Below are 6,984 nucleotides of genomic sequence, written 5' to 3' on the forward strand. Positions count from 1 at the left end.
ATTTTAAAATAAAAAGATCACTTAAAACAACTAAAGACATGATCTCAAGTCAATTTTAAGAGAAGTCGAAGAGTCCGCCTTTTCTCTGCCTACTATTTGTAGAATCTGGTCATGTGGACCCTATTTTTAGATGCTGTCTTGAGTTCTAATTCCTGGATTTGTGTGTGTGTGTGTGTGTGTGGATGCACTCACTTTGTCTTGTGTAAAGTAGTCACTGTCTAATACTGTTTGGCAGATGTCCATTTAGATATATATGCTCTCTTCATATTTAGTAAATAACATGAACAACATTACATAGAATTTTCCTGGAAAATATTATAACGCATAACTTGAGCATTCAGAATGCTGCCTGAAACATTTTGGACAAAGAATGACAGTAAATGAAGTAAAGAACGAAATACCAGATTAGGAACTTGAAACACACCTTACTCTGTGTCTGTCACTATATATTTCTATGTAACTAGGACAAATCTGACCACATCTCTGAGCTTTAGATATTTACATATTTTATTTCAAAATGATACATGGGGATTCTGTCATTCAACTGGAGGTGGTGCTCATCAATGCTCATTCTAATTTACTGTCAGTTGATACAGGTCCTGAGTATATATTTGTCATGATTCCTGGTTCTAAAAAAAAAAAAAAAAAAAAAAGGAGAGTTAGTTACTTAGAGGGAAACAGAAATTATATTCTCAAAGCTGAAACTATAAGCACAGACAACTAACCCTTTATCAGCACTAGAAATGGAAACACACATACACACACCCTCCACCATCATCACCACTGCCGCCACCACCCACGCTGCTTGAGAAAACGACAGGATCATCAGATTCTTTTTCCATTCCTCCTAACTTGTTGAAAAGTTTGAGGTGCTAGATGCTACAACCTGCTATTTGTCTTTGCCTAAAGAAAATAAGGGTACAGAAATTCTATTCTGCTTTCCTACAAAAGTCTGTGTATGGAGGCTGTATGCATGTGCTAAAACATATAGTCTAGTCCTTAGATTTACTTTTTGGTGGTGAAAAGTCAATTACCTTCTTTATTAATGAGGCATCATGAGCTGATACAGTTGCTTTTGGGCTGAACTTTCATTGTCCTAGTTGCGAATTAAGAGTCTGATGCCTTCGTTGATTTCTTTTTTTTTTTTTAATTTTATTTTATTTTTAAACTTTACAAAATTGTATTAGTTTTGCCAAATATCAAAATGAGTCCACCACAGGTATACATGTGTTCCCCATCCTGAACCCTCCTCCCTCCTCCCTCCCCATACCATCCCTCTGGGTCGTCCCAGTGCACTAGCCCCAAGAATCCAGTATGTTAGAAGCAGAGAGCATGTTATCTTCCTTAATGTAAATTGCCACTGAAGAAACTGTGCTGTGGGAACAGTTGTTTAACACAAGTGAAAGCAAAATTTCGTTTAAGAAAAATCAAAGAAGTAATTCACCAATGATTCCCACAACTCTTTGGAGAAGCTTTGGGCAGCCACAGTAAGTTTATCATGTTGTTGATACAGACAGCAATCTAAACCACCCAGGGTCTGTGGGAAATCAAGCCCCAAGGGGCGGAGCAAATAGGAGCTTTCTGGGAGAAATTCCCAGGCAACTTGTGAGTGTGGTTCTAAATGAGACTGGTGGGAATTTCCACAGTAGACAGCACTTTTAGGGGGGCAGGGCAGAGGAATGGGAAATCTCTCTCTTCTGGAATGGGGCTAAGAATGTTTCTTATGAGCAAAAACTGAGCACCCACAAGTTGGACTGGCTTCTTACAGCCAAGTTATAAATGATTAATTTTATCAAGAAAAAGAAACAGTGTCTCTTTGCTAATCTTTGTAATGGGGGAGGGGGGTTGTATAAATTTGCATAAAATATTATGTGGGATTAGTGTAGCCAGCCAGGAATTGAGCTCCAGGAGCCAAGAGGAGAATCGGAGCTCAGCCAACAGGAGAAGCGGGATATGAAGTGGCTGGAGCTCGCCAAGCCAAGGAGGCCAGCCAAACCTGAGCTACAGTAACATAGAAAGAAGTGAGAGGATGGCTCATATGAAGGGTGTTGCCATTGTTGTCTGTACACCACATTTTCACCTCCTCTTTTTCCCCGATAATATTCTCATCATTTTCAAGATTGGTAGAATATATGATTACTAATGGGACTCCCCTGGTTTCTCAGTGGTAAAGAATCTGCCTGCCAATGCAGGAGAAGCCAGAGATGAGGGTTCAATTCCTGGGTCAGGAAGATCCCCTGAAGGAAGAAACGGCAACCCAGTCCGGTATTCTTGCCTGGAAAATTCCATGGGAAGAGGAGCTACAGTCTGCTGCTGCTGTTAAGTCACTTCAGTCGTGTTCGACTCTGTGCGATCCCATAGATGGCAGCCCACCAGGCTCCCCCATCCCTGGGATTTCCCAGGCAAGAACACTGGAGTGGGGTGCCATTGCCTTCTTTGAGCTACAGTCTATGGGGTCGTAAAGAGGCATACAAGACTGAGTGACTGAACACACAAACACACACACACACAGAGGGCATCAAAGAAGTTAATCTGCTTTTCAGGTTCAGTTTGGCCAAGCTGGTCTGAGAAGAGAGCCAGTGCATTTGGAGGTGGAGGATGGGAATACCGGTGGCCCTCCAGCCCCATAACTGCTGGAAGGCAGTAGGGAGGGCTGAGTGTAGAAGAGGGAGTCTGCATTATTTACTGCAGAATCCCATGTTAGAACCAAAATACTTGCTCCCAGAGAGTCCATAAGTTTTCACTTTGGCTTACCCTTTCCATGACATCATGCTTGGTCTACTTTCCCTAGAGTTGGGAATGGAAGCTCCCAACACTTACATCAGGACAGGCCTGATTCTGTCTTCTCAGCTCCACTCTTGATAATTGGGTCGCTCAGTCATATTCCTATTGGGATAAAAGCACAAGGAATTGATTGAAATGAACACATTGGAACCACACACAAGAGGTCACTTTGCCTAATCTTGTCAGATTCTGAACTCACACCTATGGTGCCCCTCCAAGCCCCCAGGATGGTCCTGGACTCCTGGTGAAGACTCCAGGCAGGAGCCAGTACCCCACCCCCCAAGACAGAGTGCCCCTTCTTACAGTCAAATAGCTTTATTTTCTCCTCCCTGGGCTTCCCCATGCATTCTCAACACGGAGGTCTAAACTGAAAGGACCCCAACCATCTGTCAACAGCAGCTCCTCCAGGACAGAAGAAGGGAGCCACCCCCTGACCGAGCCAGTAGGAACTGCCTTGCTCCGTCTCAAGAGGGAATAATTTCTGGCTTGACTTCCAACCCTTTCTGCACAACATACACAGTGTACTAGTGCGGGAGGCGAATCCCAGCTCAGAGGACCTTATTCCAACCCATCCCCTGTCTGGGGTGCCCCCCTCACACACACACAAACATGCAGGCACCCCAAGCAGAAGCAGCCCCACACACATTTAGCAAATGCTGTGGGCTTTGCTCTGCTGAGAGGAGGGTGACATTCTTTTCACTTCCAGCTGGAGTGAGACTGACTATCTTCTCGTAAACACAAACTGAGAGATTCTTGTTTTTTGGAAAGAGGGTGACGTCTGGACTTTCTCCCTAAGCCATCGTGGTGGGAATTTCCCTCGTGGAAAAGGGAGTTTTGTCAGTCATGGCTGGCATTACAAATGCCTAGAAACGAATATTTCCAACCAAGGTCCCTTTGTCTGAGACTTTTTTTTTCTTCTAGCACTACTCTGGGGAAGCCTACCTATGATTTGCTAAAGTCCATTTTCCTGATTGGGGTGCTTTCTGGTGACCTAAGACACAAGAAACTCATGAGTTGCCTATGAAACTGCCATGCACCCATCTTAATAGCCTGTGTGCTAGTCCAAGGGTGTGTTTGAAGGGAGGGTGGGCTACACAACCATTTATTGAGAACTAGGACATTTGTTCATTTGTTTTTATTGTAATTCTTGTGACCACTTTATGAAGTACAATACTATTTTCATTTTACAGATGTAGTATAACTTCCCTAAAGCAAGTAGCCTAACGAATTCTAGTAAGTTCTAGCCCAAGTGTTCCAAGCCAGGTCTCTCTGACTTTAAAGCACAGGTTTTTGCTACCGGGACATCAGTCTTACAAAGTCCTAGAATCCTGCATCCCAGAAGATGAGCTCTTAACCTGGATGCACTGCCTGTGCCTCCCACAGAACCAGAGCCTAAATTGTAGACACAAGTCTAATGCTGCCAGGGAAGCGGACTTATTTTCAGTCCTAGAAGATGACTAATATTTCCACTGCACGTGGCTTTTCCATCCTGTCCCATCACAGATAATAAGAGCTACGGGAAGTGAAAGAAAAGACTTTTTAACAATTTAGAAGGATAAATAATTATCTTCATTAAAACTTCAAATGTAGAAGGAAATTTTCTACATTAGCTTTTGTATTAAATTTCATGCCACCCAAATAATCACTCTAAGAATAATCTTCTATACCTGCTTTTTTATTAAACTTCATCATCTCTAAATAAGCATATAAACTCAGGTTTAGTATTAATTGCCAACATCCGCTGGATCATCGAAAAAGCAAGGGAGTTCCAGAAAAACCTCTATTTCTGCTTTATTGACTATGCCAAAGCCTTTGACTGTGTGGATCACAATAAACTGTGGAAAATTCTGAAAGAGATGGTAATATCAGACCACCTGACCTGCCTCTTGAGAAAACTATATGCAGGTCAGGAAGCAACAGTTAGAACTGTACATGGAACAACAGACTGGTTCCAAATAGGAAAAGGAGTACGTCAAGGCTGCATATTGTCACCCTGCTTATTTAACTTCTATGCAGAGTACATCATGAGAAATGCTGGGCTGGAGGAAGCACAAGCTGGAATCAAGATTGCCAGGAGAAATATCAATAACCTCAGATATGCAGATGACACCACCCTTATAAGGAACTCAAAAGCCTCTTGAGGAGAGTGAAAAAGTTGGGTTAAAGCTCAACATTCAGAAAACTAGGATCATGGCATCCAGTCCCATCACTTCATGGGAAATAGATGGGGAAACAGTGGAAACAGTGGCAGACTTTATTTTGGGGGGCTCCAAAATCACTGCAGATGGTGATTGCAGCCATGAAATTAAAAGACGCTTACTCCTTGGAAGGAAAGTTATGACCAACCTAGACAGCATATTCAAAAGCAGAGACATTACTTTGTCAAAAATGTCCATCTAGTCAAGGCTATGGTTTTCCCAGTGGTCATGTATGGATGTGAGAGTTGGGCTGTGAAGAAAGCTGAGCACGAAGAATTGATGCTTTTGAACTGTGGTGTTGGAGAAGACTCTTGAGAGTCCCTTGGACTGCAATGAGATCCAACTAGTCCATTCTGAAGGAGATGAGCCTTGGGATTTCTTTGGAAGGAATGATGCTAAAGCTGAAACTCCAATACTTTGGCCACCTCATGCGAAGTGTTGACTCATTGGAAAAGACCCTGATGCTGGGAGGGATTGGGGGCAGGAGGAGAAGGGGACGACAGAGGATGAGATGGCTGGATGTCTTCACTGACTCAATGGACGTGAGTCTGAGTGAACTCCGGGAGTTGGTGATGGACAAGGAGGCCTGGCGTGCTGTGATTCATGGGGTCGTAAAGAGTTGGACATGACTGAGCAACTGAACTGAACTGAATTTATATATTCTCAGAGCTGTGCAAAAGTGATTTATCAATAAATATTTGAAAAATGAAAGATAAATACATAGGACTGGTTGACCCTTAGGTTATCTATTCCCGTCTTCAAGGAAGTTGGGATCTGTAATTGAAAAGCTGGTTGGGATGGTACGGAGAGGGAGGTGGGAGGGGGGTTCAGGATGGGGAGCACGTGTGCACCCATGGCTGATTCATGTTGATGTATGGCAAAACCAATACGGTATTGTAAAGTAATTAGCTTCCAATTAAAATAAATAAATATAAATTTTAAAAAAAGCTGGTTGGAGACAAGACCAGATTCCTTCTTTAAATGTAAAGGAGCTGTAAAGCCATTAATCTTCCACCATTTATCCATTTTATTCACTTGTTGAGGCATCATCTACTCCCCTTCCTGGTACCAAGCACCCAGCTGGATGATCTTAGCATCAAGTTCCATCACAGGAGGCAGAGTAGCAAACATGGACAGGCTCAATGATAAAATAAAGAAGAGAAGCATCGAACCCAGTTCCCAGGACCCAGAACTATTTTAATCTTAGAGACAGAAAATAACTCCGATGCTTCAAATTGAAAAGGCACAGATAACATTGGTAATCCTTTGTGTAACCACAAAGATAATTTTCCACCAATTACCCCTAAATCAAAGGTAATATAATTATGGCTCTGCCCTTGATAACATCACCTCAATGCCCCTTTTAGGATGTCTTGATTCCTTTCCTCCTACCTTAAATATATTTTTGGCCGGGCAAAGCTCTTTTCAGTCTCTCTTGGGGTCTCTCTTCACAATCACTTCTCCAGTTGACCTCTGTTTTCTCTATGCTTGCTCTTTGGCCTTGTTATATGAAATCTACTGTTGGCAGGCTTCTGTAATAAATAATGGGCATATAAAAATATGAGTGTCACTCACAAAAAAATTGGGAGGTTACCAAAGTTTTACGTTTGGTTTCCCTGGAAAGCTGCAATTAGTTAAATGAGTCTGTCATTAAGAGGTAGTACTAGTTGGAACTAGAGAAGGAAATGGCAACCCACTCCTGTATTCTTGCCTGGAGAATCTGATAGACAGAAGAGCATGGTGGGCTACAGTCCATGGGGTTGCAAAAGAGTTGGCTATGTCAATGACCGAGCACACATCCACTATTTTGGACATACTGTGAATTTTACATGAATTTTTTAAAATCAGTGGTTAGAATGAAATAATAATTAAATAAAAATGTAAAATGAGCTTTTCATGAATTGATTATACAGTAGGACATAGGGAACCACTGCTGTCTAGATCCATGAAATTTCAATTTTAGAAAGACAAAAGGATTTTTCTAAGGTTCATCCAACATTTA

The 6,984-nt window shown here is 42.2% G+C and overlaps 1 long non-coding RNA gene across 2 annotated transcripts; it reads right to left on the minus strand.

Annotated features, from left to right (window-relative positions):
- Positions 1–496: 496 nt before the first annotated feature.
- LOC129641449 (uncharacterized) lies at positions 497–6,498 on the minus strand. Of its 2 annotated transcripts, none has more exons than XR_008709338.1 (3): positions 6,375–6,498; positions 2,755–2,886; positions 497–629 (listed from the first exon to the last, which is right to left on the minus strand). It is a non-coding gene; the product is annotated as an uncharacterized LOC129641449 (long non-coding RNA). The 2 variants fall into 2 exon arrangements; XR_008709339.1 differs by lacking the exon at positions 6,375–6,498 and adding an exon at positions 3,088–3,195.
- Between the last annotated feature and the right edge of the window lie 486 nt (positions 6,499–6,984).

Source organism: Bubalus kerabau, chromosome 1, assembly GCF_029407905.1.
Source record: "Bubalus kerabau isolate K-KA32 ecotype Philippines breed swamp buffalo chromosome 1, PCC_UOA_SB_1v2, whole genome shotgun sequence".
NCBI lineage: Eukaryota > Metazoa > Chordata > Mammalia > Artiodactyla > Bovidae > Bubalus > Bubalus kerabau.